Source organism: Pinus tabuliformis, chromosome 2_1 (assembly GCF_031772625.1).
Source record: "Pinus tabuliformis cultivar Carrire ecotype Pingquan chromosome 2_1, CPIR1, whole genome shotgun sequence".
Lineage (NCBI taxonomy): Eukaryota > Viridiplantae > Streptophyta > Pinopsida > Pinales > Pinaceae > Pinus > Pinus tabuliformis.
In genome coordinates, this window is record NC_142299.1 from 633,586,425 (window position 1) to 633,606,165 (window position 19,741).

The following is a 19,741-nucleotide window of genomic DNA, read 5'->3' on the forward strand; positions in this document are numbered from 1 at the left end:
TAGAGGGGATGAAAGCTTGAGTCCACCTTAATCCCACCTGGATAGATTTCCCTGGTCAGGAATCTAATCCATGGCATTGTGGTGCCTAAATTGTTGAGTGATTGGTTGGATAGATTTCCCTAGTGAGGAATCTAGTCCACGGGATTGAGGTGCCTAAATTGTTGAGTGACTGGTTGGATAGATTGCCCTTGTCAGGAATCTAGCCCATGGTTTTACGGTGCCTAAATATTCTTCATATTTTCATATAGTTTGAGATCTTCCATTGTATATGTACATTATGAATACCTCCCTAGTTAAGAGGGAGTGTTGGAAAAAGTAACTATTTTCAGTCTTCAATAATGTAATTGAGTCATTATGTAATGTACTTGTCAAAAGAATAAAGAAAATTTTTTTTATTATTATTGTTGTGACTTATTAAAGCATGAGTTTCATGCTTAGGTCACCATGTTTTAGGTCAAAGTCCCCATTCAGGACTTCTAGGATTTATTCTAGGTCTATAGAATTATTGTACATTCAAAGAGACCCTTCTTGGGCTTTCGGATCATGTAAAAAGGTTTTGTATCAAGAAAAATATGGATTATGTGTCCTCCACATCATGTCAGCCTAAGGAAGATCGAGTCGGCCTAGAGACCCTAATTTGACCCATTAGAAGGCTATACAAAGAAGGAAGTCGAAGTCCTTTGGAAGCATCACTCTCACAAGGTATTGGATATCTTCTGGGATGTATCGGGAAGTGTCGGGTATGTGAAGTCTACTGCCAGAAGGAGGAAAGAAGTGTGAGTTTTGGGGAATCTCTAGGGAAAAAGAAAACCAAAGTTTTCGTGCCTCTCTCTCTCAATTTCGTGGTCTAGTTTAGGAGATCGAAGTCTCCTAAGGTTTTGTTGTTGTCGAAGTTGCATGTTGTTGGTATGTATTGCATAGTCGAAGTTGCTAGAAAGGGAGGTCAAATATCTTAGAGGCTAACATGGTGTGGAGGGAAAGTTTGGTCTTGGTATATGGTGAAGAGTTTCAAAGAATACTATTGAAAGGAAGAATTACTTTGACTAGGTTTTCCCCTTGAGGGGGGTTTTTGCCTGGCATGTGCCTATATCTTGTGTCTCTTGTTTTTTGATCTTCATGTATTTATAATTTATTGATGAAAGCTAATATAATAAAGAAGTAAAAGAATCCAACACACTCACAAGTAATTATCAAGATCGGAGAATCAAATTCTAATATAATATTTTTTATTTTCCAACAGTTTTTGTATTTAATGTTCAATTGGAATTATTGCAGATATGTAGTCCACTTCTAATGATGATCATTATATAAATTTCCTTATGTCGGTATAAACTAAAGAGGTCGGTGATCAGTGTGGATGACTATCTCCTTCCCTAGAATGTAATGTTTCTATTTCCATCAAGCCTTCATGATAAAATACGTATATTTTTCATAGGTGGGGTACTTTTGAGTTGTATCAAAGAATGTCTCACTTAAGATATGCCATTGGATGCTCATGTTAGGTGAGCACTACACCAAGAGCATAGTCAGAGGCATCTGTCTCAATTTCAAATGGCTGATGCAAGTCTGGAAATGTTGTTGAGAATTCAATATGGTAGTAAGTATGTTAATTCTCTTAACTTGATAACTATTTGTGTTACCCTTTTACTTATTAGCTTTTTTCCTTATTATTATAGTGTGTGATACATCAAACAACTACCAAAACATTAAGAACAATGACTGTATATAGGTTGCAAGCCAGGGCCAAAATCCCTCCTCTTGAGGGGAAAACCCGTAAATCTCTCTTCTTCTTATAGATTCTTCAATTGACGAATACCATGACCTAGTGACTCAAACAAATACCCTCCAATATCATGATCAACTTAGCCTCCTGCTGCATTGACTTTGACTTCCCACTGTAGATATGAAATTCTGTCTCACTACAATTGTTGTTGCTCCTCCTAGAGACTTCAATCTCCCTCGAATATCCTTCTCTTCCTCTTCGCTTTCCTTTCACTGAAACTTAGGGATAATTAGATGCCCTAAGTGATCTTTGCTTACCTTTCCTTCTCTTTTTACTTCAAGATTGAACTAGAGATACACCCAACGCAGAAACCCTAACTTTGACATTCATAAGAGAGATAGATCTAGACCAAGCACTTCGACTTCTTTGACTTCCTCTTCTTCGTACCCTCTTAATAGACTTCTTCTCTTCCTCTTATTCACATGAATGAGATGAGTGAGTGTGTCTAATGGAGGATGATTTCCTCTCTATATATAGGTTCTTCCAAGGGGTAGGTGTGGCTCTTCATGTAGGCCGACTTAACAGCTCCTTAAGCCGACTTGATCTTGGAGGTATTTCGAAACTTTAAAGATAAAATAGTTTTTTATTTACAAGATAAAAAGTGCCCATAGGGTCTTCAATATATGACAATGACTCTTTAACCTAGGAAAAACCCTAGAAGCACTCAATGGGTGCTTTACCTAGAAAATAAAAGAACTTGAGCATGAAACCCATGCTCCAATAATAATTTCTTTTCATTTTATTATTTACAAGAATTCATTACATACTTATGAAGACCGAACCTAGTTACACATTCTTCAACACTCCCTCTTAACTAGGGAGGTATTCATAAGAGGTGCATGGTCATTCTCAATCTAAAGAGATCTCATAAAAAGAGTCGGATTGGTAACCCATCTTTTTATCATCATATCAACCAACATTGTTATATAGAAATGACTTGACTAACATCTCTATCCACATGATCAGAGCACAATGCTGGCAAGACCAATGATTCATAGGCACAAAAATCATTGTCTCTCAAGGTACATACTCCACCCGGGTGTTCACAAAGTATGACCTTCCATTGGACTATCCTTATGTTGGGTAGCTAATCCTCAAATAATATTGGTCCACGAATACTCTTGTCTTGAATTCCCTACCACATTCTCAAAGAGTATCGAATGCGATATGGTTACCCAATCCACCATTCTTTATTCCCAAGTGAAGACAAGAATGTGGTGTCTATCTCTCCCTCTCAATTAGGGAGGATATATCAACCAAACCAAGCTTGTCTCTCAAGTATACAAGCTTCTTGTTCGGAAGTGATTTTTTCAATATGTCAGCTACTTGCTCACCAGTGGAGATATATTGTAGCTACAACACACCATTTTGCACTAGCTCTCTAATATAGTGATGCTTGTTGTTTACATTCTTTGTCTTTCCATGAAACACTGGATCTTCATACAAATGTATACAATTGGTGTTACCACAAAGTATCACTATAGGGTTAATCATTCCTTCAAACAAGTCGGATAGCAACTTCCTCAACCATACTGCTTCTTTAATTATTTCACAGGATGCAGCGTATTCAGCTTCGGCACTACTCAAAGTAATTATGTCTTGCTTTCTGCTCATCCATGAGACCATGGAGGATCCCAAACTAAAACATCCTCCCGTAGTGCTCCTTCCATCTTGCTCACTGCCTCCCTAGTTGGAATCTATATACCCAATTAGTTGGACATCATTTCTTCAGTCATACTTCATATAGTAATGGATGGTTCCTTGCAGATATCTCAGAATACGTTTTGTTGCTACCCAATGATCATGCTTTAGATCCACTTGGAATTGATTAATAACATTTACTGCAAATCATATGTATGTTCGAGTATTCACCAAGTACATCAGTGAGCCAATTAGTGGCCTATACTTAGAAGGATCCACAGGGACAGATTTGGAACTTCTCAGTCTCTTCAAGTTTGTGATCATTGGAGTAGTCATAGGTTTTCAGTCCATCATGTCAAATATTTTCAGTATCTCGACCACGTACTTTCCTTGACCCAAATAAACTTTATTAGGTACTTGTAATACTTTTAGTCCCAAGTAGTAATTCATCAACCCAATATCCTTCATGCCAAATTTTGCTGCTAGTTGCTTCTTACATTCTTCAATATGACCTTCTACACATGTTAAGAGAAGATCGTCTACACACAGAAGAATCATTACAAGCTCACCATCTACAACTTTAATGTAAAGGTTGGAGTTAGAAGAGATTTTTGTGAAGCCTATCCTTTGAAGGTATGCATACATTCTAGCATACCATGCCCTTGGTGCTTGTTTGAGGCCACATAGTGCTTTCTTCAGTCTACAAATATATATGTGTTTCTATCTTTGACTTCGAATCACAAGGGTTTCTCTATATACACTTCTTCATCTATTGTGTCATTCATAAACGTAGTCTTCACATCCATTTGGTGGATGTTCCATCCCATCGATGCTGCCATAGAGACTAATGATAAAATATTTGTATATCTTGTTGTTGGAGGATGTTGCAAAGGCGAGAAGAATTATTCTGGAAGGTGTGAGACACCATGTGGTCTCAAAAATCCATGGCAAAGAGACACCATTTTCTATGTGGAAGACGTTGACTAAGTTATTAGAAAATAACAGCGACCATAGAAAATTGGCCCTGAAAGACATTATCCTACAATATCTCTCCAGTTTTACACAATTTCAAGATGAGCTTGGAGGGGTTGGGGTGAATGTAGCAAAAATTGACATAGTGATCCTAGCTCTTCTAGGCCTTCTAAAATCCTAGCGCAACTACTAGGACTCTATGAATGGAAGGGAAAATTTTCCAAATTGGGAAACATTGTGGTCTGATTTGGTTCAAGAAGAGTTCAGGAGAAATAATCAATATGGAACATCATCAAAAGTTGAGGATGAAGAGAATTTTGCATTAGTTGGAAAGGGGAACAAGGGAAAAGGAAACAAGACCCAGATAAAACCTAAATCCAACCAAAATAATGGCAAGAAGAAAGACTTGAGCAAGATAAAATGCTTCCATTGCCATGAATATGGGAATTATGCAATAAAATGTTTGCACAAGAAGTCTAACAAGAAGCCTTCAGGAGGAGGAGCAAGTGAAGCACTGATTTCACAATTCGAATTAGACTTCACCCAAATAGCATGCATGGCCAACATTGTTATGGGGAGTGTATGGTACCTTGATTTCAATGCCTCATTCCATATGACAGGGTGCAAGGATTTTTTTAGTAGCTTGGAGGAGAAGAATCTCCATATGCATATGAAATTGGGGGATAATTGGAGGAACAATTCTATAGGAATTGGTACTGTCACCTTTGAGAGGGAGAAGGCCTCCCCACTTTGCCTCAAATATGTTACGTTTGTACCTGGCTTGAGGAAGAAACTGATCTCTATAGAATTTTTCATAGATCGTGCCTATGATCTTATTTTCAGTAAAGGTAAATCCTTTTAGCTACTAGGAAAGTGAAGCATATTAGAATTTGAGTCAAGAACTTATACAATCTTGAGGGGGGAGATTGTGTTGCTTTGACCAACAAGGCAGAAAAAGTGCAGAGTTGAGATGTTGGAGAACTTTGGCATAGGATATTGGGTCTTCTACACCATGGTGCCTTCAAAATTATGTAACAAATTACCACAGGTCTCCCTAAAGGCTCCCTTGACCAGTAGGATGCTTACAAGGTTTGCACATTAGAGAAATATATCAAATCCACTTTCAATGGTTGAGATAGCAGAGTAGATGCAATCTTGGAAAGAGTCCACTCTTATGTTTGTGGAACCTTTTCTACAGCCTCCATAACAAAACATAAATAATATGTTATTTTTATTAATGATTTCTCTAGAAAATGTTGGATCTTCTTCATGCAAAAGAAGGATGAAGTTTTTTCAAAATTTGTTGAATTCGAGGCATTGGTTGAGAATGAGACTAGGAAGAAGGTGAAGGCTGTTGGGAGTGACAATAGAGGTGAACTCATTTTGCATGCCTTAAAGTATTTCTCTTAAACAAAGGTATTCGAAGGGAATTGATAGCACCCCATAACCCACGGCGAAATGGGGTAACTGAAAGGAAGAACATGAGAATAGTGAGAGGAACAAGGGCCATGTTGCATGATCAAGGGATGCCATTACATCTATGGGGAAAAACACGCAATACCAAAGTCTACTTGCAAAAACGAAGTCCTCATGGAGTACTTGGTATGATCACACCGGAGGATGCTTTCTCTGGGAGAAAGGTTGATGTGTCTTAGTTAATAATTTTTGGAGCTTCAACTTATTTTCATGTCTCCAAGGATTCGAGGAAGAAACTTGAGCCTGCAACAAAGTTGGGAGTTTTTATAGGATACACTGAAACTCCACACAATTACCAAGTGTATTTTCCTTCATTGAGGATGACAATTATAAGGATAGATGTCAAGTTTGATCAAGAGAAAGTTATAAGATGATCTCTGGAATGAGGATTGAGTATCCCACTAGAGTAGTAGATTCTAGCTCCAAAGGAAGAGCCTCATGATGAGCTTTAGGAGGTTGTCGAGAAAAAACATGCAAGGAGTAGACAGGAGGTAGAGTGGAGGCACCCACTCATCCAGAAATCTTCTAGAGAGTGGAGAAAGAGAACTAGAGAAGTTGATAGATTGTTGTAGGATGATAGAGAGAATGTGGGAGCCCCCACATCACAGTGTAGGAATAGAAGGTAACCTGATAGGTACATGGCCCTCATGACAGAGCTCATTAAGACATAGCCTTCTTCATTTTAGGAAGAAGCTGCTCAACTAGTTTGGGTTGATTCCATGGTTGAAGAATACAAATCCATCATGAAGAATAGTGTATGGGAGGTAGTGTCAAGACCAAAAGGGAAACCAGTGGTTGGTGCGAGATGGATATACAAAGTGAAGCATGCAACTGATGGGAGAATTAAGAAGTACAAGGCTAGATTGGTGGACAAAGGATTCTCTTAGATAGAGGGAGTGGAACATGAGGAAACTTTTGCACCAATTGCGAGGTATTCCTCAAATAGATCCATTCTAGCATTGGCTACACAAATGGGGTGGAAAATCCACCATATGGATGTGAAGACCTCCTTTCTCAATGGTGTTGTTGAGGAGGAAATTTACTATAGCATCTAGAAGGATTTGAGACATATGATCAAGAGTCGCATGTGTGAAAACTCTAGAGAGTATTGTATGGTCTCAAATAGGCGCCCCAAGCATGGTACACTCAGATTGATAATTAAATTAGAGGATTGGGATTCACTTAAAGTGAAGAAGATGTGAAACTCTATCACATTCTGGTAGATGGTAAGTTTCTTATTCTTGTTTTATATGTCGATGATTTAATTTTGACAAGTGATGACCAATTGATTCTCTCTTGCAAAGAGGATCTTGCAAGTGAATTTGAGATGAAAGACATGGGCCTCATGCATTACTTCCTTGAGCTGGAAGTATGGAAAGGTGATAGTGAATTGTTTGTGTCTCAAGGAAAGTATGCTACTGAGATACTTCAGATATTTCATATGGAGAATTGTAAGTCCATGAAAACACCTCTAGCTACAAACTGGATGAAGGAGTGTGCTTCTTCAGGTGAGGAAGTTGATGCTACCATTTACAAGAATCTTGTGGGTTCACTGATATATATTGTGAACACACAACCCAACATGTGCTATGTAATCAAGTAGCTTAGCCAAGCTATGGTGAGACCTACCAAATTACATTGGAAGGTAACAAAGCATGTGATATGGTACCTCAGAGGCACTACCCAATATGGATTATGGTATAGACTGATAGAGGAAGTGAAGTTGCATGGCTTCACTAATGCATATTGGGTAGGGAACCCATCCAACAGGAAAATTAAATAAGGTGATATCTTCGATGTTGGGTCCGTAGCGATTTTCTCGTACAACAGGAAGCATAGGTTTGTGGTGCTCAGCTTAGTAGAGGCTGAATGCATGGTTGCAAGACAAGCAGCATGTGAAGCAATCTACATGAGGAAAATACTTGTGAGACTAATCAATCAAGAGATGGATCCAACAATGATATATTTTGATAATCATAGTTGCATTAAGCTCTCTCAGAATCTGAATTATTTCATAACAAATCCAAGCACATTGACATCTAGTATCATCATTTGTAGCACTATGTGTAGAGGAGAATTATGTTGCTACAGTACATTCCAACTCAGGAGCAAGATGTTGACATCTTGACAAAGACATTGTCAAGAGGTAAATTCGAATTCCACGGGTGCAGGATAGGGGTGGTGGAAAATCACTTTCTTGCTAAGAGGGAGTGTTGAAAAAATGTAGCAAGAAACGCTCAATTTGACTTTAGCCTTAGTTAAATTGAGTAAATCAAATTTCCACATCAACGGGACAACTTGGAGGCATTTAACTAGTGTGACATGGAACTTATCACTTAGATCGGTAAATTCAAGTTAGAGGGCTTGGAGTTCAATTATGCATGTGTAATTTCTAAATTTTAGTAATTGAATTTAGTTGTTTTCAGTTGTATTCAGTTAACTGCCCTCTAACTATTTTTGGATTTAGTTGAAATTCAATGGTGCAATGGGACAATTGTCACTCAGAGATCTATCAGTTAACTAATCAATCAGCCAAAAATAGCTAGTGCATTCAAGGAATTTGAATTCCTTAGTTGAATTGGAGATGACAAGGTAGTGTAAAATCAGTTGTAGACTAGTCTTAAGTGTACATTGTGTTCCATGCAATCAATAATGAATCCTTAGGAACTGTGCAATCAATTTGGAGGAAATTCCTAAATAATAGGGGCTAATTTCCTTAGGAATTGTGAAATGAAATATGAGGCTAGGTGAGCAAAGAATTGGCTTAGTGTTGGCTAGAGTTGTTCATTGAGAAGAGAGAACAAATATTATTTTTGCAGGTTGAGCTCAAAGTTAGAGCTAGCAATTGTAATAGATTATCTATTCATTTGATTAATGCAAAGAGGCTTAATGGATTTTTCCCAATTGGGTTCCCCTACAAATCACGGTGTATTTGTGGTTTTTCTTATTGCATGTATATGCATGTTGTTCTAAGTTGTGAATTTCATTCTACATATCAGTAGAGTAGAATTGTGTCTCTTGATTTTAGATTAAATTTCTTGAGTAGTTGTAATTCTATCAAATTTATACGCCTCTAATTATTGAGTAGTCTTATTTAAGAGCCTTCCTTTCTTCTTCTATTAATTTCTATCTCATTTCTACTTCCTTCATCCTCCCAGCTTAAATTGTGTGCCATTTTTCGAGTTATCCTCTTGGAAGACAAACCACCCTCAACATTCCCAAACTTGGGAGGGGGACTTCCTTTATTATTTGTTGGAATGGATTGAACCTCTACATGAATTAGTTATGTGAGTTGCTATAACACACCCCCTCTTACAATCCTAAACCTGAGGTGGTTAGTTATTTATACCCAACTCACGAGGTGTGGTTAAGATAATGGGGTCCTTTAGTTAAGATATATAAAAAGACATGAAGTTGGACACTCTCAAGTTTTTTCTTCTAATGCCCTATTGTCGAAAATTGAGACGCAGTGATGCAATGGTCTCTACAATTCAATTGAACACCCCTTAAAGACCTAAGTGGTTACATACACACAACATTTCAAAGTTGGAACTGCACTTTGGTAGTTTGACTACAGATCTTAATACTAGTTGGAGCATATTCATATTCCATTCTATATTCATGAGAGGAGTTGGACTAACAAGTCATGGACTTTCGATTGCATAGTGTCCCTTCATGGAAATGGGCTCTCCACTAGACAACTTAATTGACCAGTAGTCCCTCAATTGTGCTCTTAGTCATTTTTTAACTACAGTGAGTTTGTAAACCAAAAGTGGTGTTATATTAAATGGAGCAGGCACAATAATTTCCTACTACTAGCATTTGTGTTTGTGTGATCAAATCTTTACTTATTTCCTAGTAATGGTGGGTAAAGAATCTCTTTAAGTATTTCATACTTAGATTTCTAGTCTAGAGCAGAGTCCTTGAAGTTGCAACTTGGCATTGATGGATTAGTTAAGAGCATACATTTCTCTGCTTCTGCATTGTCATTCCATTTCTTGAGTACAATTTATCTAATGAAAAAATCGTTGAAATATGTTACTAGGTTTGGTATTCATAATGGCATATGTAATCATGATTTTAGTTATTTAATGAAAAGAGAAAAATAAATTTATTATTTTTGTTCTTGAGGCATGGGTTTCATGCTCAAGGGAAATTTATTTTTAGGTCAAGCACACATTGAGTGCTTCTAGGTTTGTCATAAATTCAATTAAGTTATTGGCATGTATTGAAGACCCATTTGGGCATGTTACATATTGTAAAGAAAAAATTATTGAGTCAAAAGACCCTCCAAGACCTAATCATGGCACAAAGATCAAGTCGACCTACATGAAGGGACAAGTTGGCCTCAAAATAACAATTTGTACCCCTAACAAACATAGAAATAACAAGGAATTTGATCTCATTTTCACTCTCACTCAAGTACATTCGATCTCCTCAGAAAGAAGATGAAAAGGACAAAGAAGAAGAAGAATTTCAAGATCAAAGTTTTTGGACCTCTCTCTCTCTCTCTCTCTCTCTCTCTCTCTCTCTCTCTCTCTCTTTAGGGTTTCTACAGTTTCTGGGCTAGACAAAATTATCTAAATTGTGAAGTTGTAAGGTCGAAGATGTGAAGTTGTTAGGTTGAAGTTACATCAAGGTCAAAGTTGTGAAGTTGCTAGGTCGAAGTTGCTAAAGCTGCTAGGTCGAAGTTAATGTGGTAGAAGTTGTTGAAGAAGTTTTTTCAAGTTCGAAGTTTGTTACTGGAAGTTGTGTAAGGAAAGCTCATCAAGAAGGAATGATGACTTGGTCTTGGAGGGTCTTGGTCAAGGGTTATAGGTCTTATAATTCGTCAATTGAATTTCTAGAAGAAGAGAAGGATTCTGGTGGGTTTTACTCTCAGTTGGAGAGGTTTTGGCCCTTGTTGATCACTTGTAGCTTGTGTCCTATTGTCTCATTGTTCTTTATGATTTGGTAGATTTTTTATGATTGAGAACAATAATAATAATAAAGGAAAGAAGAATTTAATCAAGTAAATTAAAAATTCATCACAATAAGTTATCAAAGTAAGAGAAATAAAATACACTTGTTGCCCCCTAGATTTCTCAACATGTTATCAGAGTTAGGGTGACTACATCAAGGAAGGGAAACATAAAGAAGGATACTCGAGGGCTGAAGTATAAAGAGATCATCTTGGAAAAATCAATAGAATCAATCAACAAGAAGGACTAAACCTCTCATCATATTGAAAGCGAATAATTAAGAGCATCAAAGAAGACCACAAAACCCTAGCTCATCCAAAGAAGGGTTGCACACTTGAAGCGTTCTTGGGAATCTCACACATTCTACAATCATTATCACGAGGAAGGAAGAGGGAAACACTTTTGTGCCTTTTTTTCTGGGCTATATTCTCCACACGTGCGAAGTATTAATACATCCTTCTGCAACAACAAGTATCGAATTGCAACCACCACCAAGGATAAAGTTGTATGCCAAGAAAGGTCTCCTTTGCGAGCCAAAATAACAAGAAAAAAATCCAAGTCAAGCGAAGTAGAAAGGAGGAAAATTTTTCCATCTTCTAGCCACACGTGTGAAATAAGGTTATTGTAGAGAAGGGCCAAAATTTGAGGTTGTGAAACAAGTTCAAATAATGTTGTCTTGAAGGAATAAAATCAAGAAAAAACGTTGTCATCATCATAAAGGAATCTATGTGATATCCCTTTACTTTTGAAGAAAGACATCTTCACCAAGAAGACATCTTATATTATTTACATCATCAACAAAATCAAGAAGGCATCAGGTTGAATATTTCATCATCGAGGAGTATCTTCACTTGACAAGTAAGTATTTTTATATCTATACTTGAATATGTCAAAATGACTTCATATTGCAAGAAAAGAAACAAATCGGTTCGGTCATCAAAATTTCTTGCATGGAAGAAGAGGATAGATTTGATCCTCATAGAAAACGAATTTATTGGCCATGTTAAGGGTTTATTGTCGACCCACTGAAAGAAGAAGTTCAAGCTCTACAAGATGAAGATATCAAAAGAAGAAGGAATAGCCTCATACTTTATGAGGGTGTCATAAATAAGAGGCCAACTCCAAGAGTTGGGAGATATAATGTCTGACATGGAAATGACTACTATAGTGCTAAATACACTACTATAGGAATGGGGCAACTTCACATCAAGCATCTATGGGAAGGAAGCTACTCCATTCAATGAACTATGGTCATTGTGCAAAATCGAAGAAACCAAGCTGAAGGAAAAAATTGATGTAGGATCAAGCGAGCAATCTCAAGCATTTGTTACCATGGCTAGAAGAAAAGGGAAGTTTTAAAATCTTGGTCTTAAGAAAAAGAAGAAGATTTTCCAAAGCTCAAGAAGGACAACAACAAACGAGGAAGGGAAGAATCCCATATCACTAAAGAAGTGGAAGAAGCAAAAAAGGAGAAATCAAATAAGGAGGAAGTAAATGATCTCTACTATGTTTGGGATAGTCTTCCTCACCTAGTCCTTTTCAAGTTTTTGTTTCAATTGTTTTGTTGTAAATTATAACAATCATGGAGGAATAATTAGAAGCATGATAGGATGCATAATGTTAGGAGCTGGAACTATAGAAGCATAAGATTGAAATCAAGAGATTGTGACATCATCATAAAGAAGCATGAAAGATAGCTGAAATAGAAGTCTATGGTTGTCACCTATAGAAGGATGTAGCTCTTGGTAACCTCATTAGAAGCATAAGTAGTACTTATGGGAAAAAGAAAGTCATATACTATAGATCTCATCATACATCATTCAAAAGGAGCATTTGCAGGATGAGGATGATCAAGATCCTCCATTGGAATCTTCATTGGAAGGTTCACCTACGAGAAGAAGCAAGTGTCTCTCTGAGAATTCCAACTTGTATGGGGTTCGTGGGATGATGGTATGATGTAAAAAGAAGTGAAGCAAGTCAAGTAATTTAAGTTAGTTCAATCAAGGAAGCTTCCAAAGGAATTCTAGATGACCAAAAGAAAGAGATGAGGTATGTATTCTTGTACTTGATATTCATGTCATATGGTTACAGATATCATGAATGAGTGTTCAACCTTAAGATCATGATCAAAAGAAAGGATCTCCTCCTATGAAAGGATGCATGAAGGCATGGTTCACACATTGACTAGATGAAATCAACATAATATGTCCTCATATTAAATATGAGATGGTTGAAAAGGTTGAAGGAACTATGATTGGAAGTTGCTAGGAGGAAATGTGTCAATATAGAAAGGAAGAGATCATGAAAAATGCAACTATGGAGAAAAAAATCAACATCCAAGGACTAGAATATTTGGTTATGATGTCTCCATGGGAAAGATATGAAGATCCTGATAAAGTCTGAAAAAGAAAGATACCCTTGACGTTGTATATATTTTTGAAGATGTGTCAATATATATGCAATATTTTGATGCAAACAAGGATATGTCATGATGAAAGACCATCACAAAGGTATTTTTGATTTAATGTTCATTTTCTATTTTTGAACAATATCTAGATGGGCTAATGCAGGGCTACCAAAGTAAGAGCTATAAATGTCATCTACAACTGACACTCAAGTGGTAGGATGAAATATATTTAAGGAAACATGATACAAAGAAGGTAGAAAGGTATGAAGGAAAGGTCAGATATGGACTAATGGATCAATTTCCAATGAAAGAAAGGATAACATGACTGACATGATTCATGAATGAAAGTGATGGTTGGTTGATTCCCTACAAACAAGTCCCAAAAATATGAAGACTCTTTAATAAAGAAAAAAAATCATGACACCGAAAGGAGGAGCTCTTCGAGCAATTGGTCATCCCATGATCTCCACGTAAAGAGATGTTGGAAGCAAAACCCTGGTCAATAGGGAGCTTGGTCAAGTCCCTAATTAAGAGGAATCTTGGGTACATTCCTTTTATAGGAATGGGTACGTTCCTTCATTGGAATGGGCATATCCTCCCTAATTGAGAGGGAGAGATAGACACATCATTCTTGTCTTCACTTGGGAAGATAGAATGGAGGATTGGGTAAGAATCTAGCTTCTAATACTCTTTGAGGATGTGGCGGGGAATCCAAGATAAGAGTAGTCTTAGAGGACTGATACTATTTGAGTATTGGGAATCCAAGATAAGAATAGTCCTGGTGTAACATACTCTGAGAGAACTCGGGTGGGGTATGTTCTGAGAGAGACAATGATGAGGGTGTTTATAAATCATTGGTCTCACCATCATTGTGCTCTGGTATTATGGAGAGATAGAGTTGTTAGTCAAGGCCTTGATATGTGATAATGCAGGATGATATGATGCTATACAAATGGGTTATCAATCCAACTCTTCTTATGAGAATTCTTCAAATTGAGAATCTCCAAGTACCTTGTATGGACTATGAATACCTCATATTTAAGAGGGAGTGATGAAATATGTAACTAGATTCATTCTTCATAATGGCATATGTAATCATGATTTTATGTATTTAACGAAAAGAAAAAAATAAATTTATTATTTGTGTTCTTGAGGCATGGGTTTCATGCTCAAGGGAAATTTGTTTTTAGGTCAAGCACCCACTGAGTGCTTCTAGGTTTGTCATAAAGTCAATTGAGTTATTGTCATGTATTGAAGACCCATTTGGGCATGTTACATATTGTAAAGAAAAATTTATTGAGTCAAAATACCCTCCAATACCTCATCATGGCACAAAGATCAAGTCGACCTACATGAAGGGACAAGTCAGCCTCAAGATAGCAATTCATACCCCTCAAAATCTTATAAATAAGAAGGAATTCGACCTCATTTGCACTCTCACTCAAGTAAGTTCGATCTCACCAAGATGGAAGATGGAAAAGGATAAAGAAGAAGAAGAATATCAAGATCAAAGTTTTTGGGCCTCTCTTATCTCTCTCTTCCATTAGGATTTCTATAGTTTCTGGGCTAGATGAAATCATGAAGTTGCATCGAAGTTGTGAAGCTGCAAGTTCGAAGTTGTGAAGATGCAAGGTTGAAGTTGTGAAGCTGCAAGGTCGAAGTTATGAAGATGTTAGGTCCAAAACTATGAAGCTGCCTCTATATTGAAGTTATGAAGTTGTTAGCTTGAATTTTCATCAAGGTCAAAGTTGTGAAGCTTTTAGGTCAATGTTGTTGAAGATGTTAGGTCGAAGATGCTGAAGAAGTTGTTGGAAGGTCGAAGTTTGTTACTGGAAGATGTGTAAGAAAATCTCATCAAGAAGGAAGGATGACTTGGTCTTAGAGGGTCTTGTTCAAGGGTCATAAATCTTGCAATTCGTCAATTGAAGTTCTAAAAGAAGAGAAGGATTCTGGTTGGTTTTCCTCTCAGTTCGAGAGGTTTTGACCCTAGTTGATCGCATATATCTTGTGTCCTATTATCTCATTGTTCTTTTTGATTTGGTAGTTGTTTGATGCTAGATAACACTAATAATAATAAATGAAATAAGAAGTTAATCAAGTAAAGTAAAAATACATCACAAGCAATTATCAAAGTAAGAGAAATCACATACACTTGTTTCCCCTTAGATTTCTCAAAACAGATCAACCCACTGAATATGAAAAGAATTGTAGTGCATTTTGTACTAATAAAATGGTTGAGAGACAGAGGTATAGTTTTTTATTTTCCAAAGAAAGATTTGTGTTAGTGAGTAAGAATGCCATATGTGCCAATAAATTAATGACTTCACACTTAAAGCTATATTACTTAATCATTACACCTTGAGCTATCACAATTGCTTGATTCCATCATTTAGTGAGTTTGCATGGTATGTAATAGCACCATAGAACATTGCAATAAGTAGTGGATTCATTTTTAATCTCAACCTGTGATTACTATAGTATTCCTTGCCTTTCCAAATATGCATATCGCTTATTAAGCATAGGAAGGATTTGTTTGTTGTCGACGTTGGAAAGGTTTGAGATCTACGTGCATAGGTAATCGATGTGTCCATAAATTTTATCAATTCCTCATGAGAATCTCACTAGGGAATTAGAATGATGCAGTAAAAATAAAACAACAACATGCCTTTATTAAAACCCTAGGTTGTGTGTGGTTAAATAAACCTTCTTCCATTTTGAAAATATGAGAAAAATCAACAGATCTTTTCCAAAACATGGACTTAAGATATTCATATGAGCTTATATCATACTACTCTGTTGTTAATGGTATTTAAAAGATTTCATTCACTCTGATATTTAACCAACTGCCAAAGCAGTCAAACCTCATTGAAGGCAATATATTATAAAATTCAATAATATGCACATAAAACATTGAAATGCATGCATTAACAAAAATTATAAAAGAAATAAAAGTACTTGAATCCAAGGAATAATAGTCCCACGATGGTATGAGCTAAATTGTGATGCATAAACTAATAATGACAACCTGAGAAACCATCCACAACATTGACTGCTATTGTATCTATACACATCCCATTTCATCATGATTCACACTTAAGCTTCACAAGTTTCAAAACCATGGGCACCAAATCATTATTAAATGTCTAGAAGTCTACTCTTAAGAAAATCTAATACCAGCTTCAAGGGTCGAAAACGACATGTCTGATCCCCAATCACATTTCATCTAGTGGGAGTATCTTGGCCCATAAAATGATAGATTTTATTTTAGGACACATTATTCTATCAGTTTACATCAACCTACCATGCATATTTACACACATAACTAGAACTTAGGACTCATACAAACAATTTAGGCAGGTTTGGTTATTACAGTCAATACACTATTTAGTACTATGAAAATTTGGATGGGCACTGGGAAAAAATCAACGATTGTCCTCCGAACCATTGATATATTGTCACTACAGTCATCACCCCCTAGCTTATGAATGCTATCCCAATGACCCGAACTCCAGGGATTCCATAGAATCCATTCTTATCTCCACCCTTCTATTTATAAAGTATTCAATTATAGGTTGATACAGTGATTCTAGAGGTAGACTTCCTCCACCCATAAGCCCATGACGAATTCCAGAGAGGAAAATGTCCACCCTTTCTTGATTCAGGGATTCCAGAGATCTTTCCCCACCCTGTGGTTATTGTTACAATAACTCCACCTCATGCAGGAATTCAAAGTATACTGAAATATCAGGGTTTCCACCAAGTAGGCTAGACTAGAGCAGCTTTAGGCCTCTACCCTTTCAGTGTATGATAGGCTCTATAGGAGTAATCCTCCACCCTTTTATGAAACGAGGGACTCCAGAGGTGTAAGCCTCCACCCCTCCAACAAATGAGGCACTCCAGAGGTGTAAGCCTCCACCATTTAAACAAATGCGGGATTAAAGAGGTGTAAGCCTCCACCTTTTTAGAAAATGAGGGACTCCAAAGGTCTAAGCCTCCACCCCTTCAGCAAATGAGGAACTCCGGAGAGGAAAAACTCCACCCTTACTTAATTCAAGGATTCCACAGATCTTTCCTTGCCCTGTGGTTGTTGCTATAGTAACTCCACCTCATGTAGGAATCTAGAGTATACTGAAATCTCAGGGTTTCCACCTAGAAGGCTAGACTAAGGCAGCTTTAGGCCTCAACCCTTTTAGCATATGAGGGACTCCATAGGTATAATACTCCACCCTTTAATCAAATGATGGACTCTGGAAGTGTAAGCCTCCACCCCTTCAACAAGTGACGGGCTCCATAGGTGTAAGCCTCCACCCTTTCAGCAAATGAGGGACTTCACAGGTGTAAGCCTCCACTCTTTTAGAAAATTAGGGACTCCAAAGGTGTAAGCCTCCACCCCTTCAACAAATGAGGGACTCCATAGGTGTAAGCTGCCACCTGTTGGGTATTGAAAATGTCATTCATTTCCATTACACTTTCACTATTATGTCCATTATCACCTCCATTTCACTACTATGTCACTACATTCATCCCACTTTCATTATCATTGGACCACATTTATGTTTTTCCAAACTTTATTAATTCTTAGCCTTTTTAAGTGAATTTGTGGTTAAAAATTAGAAAATAATGTGCATATTCTTATACCTAACAAGTGGGTTGAGATTGTTGACATGTGTAGGTCAAAAGGAGACTTCTAAAAGACCCTTATGTGGCACTCTAAGGCCAAATTCGAATTTGAGTGGAAAGAATGATGGGATCATGAGGATATGTGTCACATCTCCTAATTGTATTGAAACTCTAAGAAGACATGTGTCTTACCAGTTCCTATTTTGATTAGGACTCTAGAGGTGGAGGGAGAGATTCATGGACTCTCATTAATGAGATGGCTTCTCATCTTTTTGTATAAATAGGAGATCTCTCTCCTTCATTTGTTAGTTTAAAAGCTTAGAGTTTAGAGCTTAGCTTGTGAGTCTTAGCTTAGCTTGGAGTTTGTAGTTCTTCCTTGATGGCTTTTGAAAGCTTTGGAGAGCTTTGTTGTACTTTGTAATTTTGAATAATTTGAATAAAGATTTGATGTTCTCAACATGAAAAGAGATGTGAAGTAGATGTCATGGAGCATATTAGAATGTAAGGTAGAGTAGATTTCATTTTGTAATTTTGCTTTGATTTCATTATGTCATTTGATCGCTTTCAAGTTTGATAGATTAGATTTTCCATTCATGCAATTTTAATTCATGTAAGTGTGTTCAACCGGTTGATGGTAGATTAGTTTTTATTTACATGTTTTTGCATCAAATAGTGACATGAGATTTGCCTCTTTGCTGACTTTGTTTTTTTTAGATTTTCAATTTCAGTTATGCTTTGATTTCATTCTTATTCATTTACTTTGTTAGTTAGTTTAGATATCAAATTCCTCATATCATTGACGTTATCTCCTAAAGCCATAGCTTAGACTACCTGGCAAGTTATCAGACTATGAATGATGTGATTTGATTTTAGCTTTATTTTTCTGCAATTAGATATCAAATTCCTCATATCATTGACGTTATCTCCTAAAGCCATAGCTTAGACTACCTGGCGAGCTATCAGACTATGAATGATGTGATTTGAATTTAGCTTTATTTTTCTGCAATTAGATATCAAATTCCTCATGTCATTGACGTTATCTCCTAAAGCCATAGCTTAGACTACCTGGCAAGCTATTGGACTATGAATGATATGATTTGATTTTAGCTTTATTTTTCTGCAATTAGATATCAAATTCCTCATATCATTGACGTTATCTCCTAAAGCCATAGCTTAGACTACCTGGCGAGCTATCGGACTATGAATGATGTGATTTGATTTTAGCTTTATTTTTCTGCAATTAGATATCAAATTCCTCATATCATTGACGTTATCTCCTAAAGCCATAGCTTAGACTACCTGGCGAGCTATCGGACTATGAATGATGTGATTTGATTTTAGCTTTATTTTTCTGCAATTAGATATCAAATTCCTCATATCATTGACGTTATCTCCTAAAGCCATAGCTTAGACTACCTAGCGAGCTATCGGACTATGAATGATGTGATTTGATTTTACTTTTATTAGTTTGCAGTTTTTTATTTGTTGAGTGCAATAACTTAACTTTTATTTTTGTATTTAGATAAACAACAGAGATAGTGATTTCATGATTAGTAGTTCATCATTTGTTTGATTTGAATAGCAGCACATTTCCATTCTTGTTTAAGTACTAATTTCATCAATAACATGTTTTGAGATCTTTTGAAGTGCTAAGTTTTGGAACTTACCATTAGGGACATAAACCTTGTCTTGAAATCTACATCCATACTTGACCTTTAAAAGTATTCTTAAGACCTTAGAATAGGATTTCTATTTGCATTAGACACTTTAGGAGATCAACAAGAACAAAACCCCAAAACAAAATAAAATCTATAAAACAATGAAGTAAGAAAAAGGTTAACTAAGCACATATGGTGCACCACACTTCATCAGTTTACGATA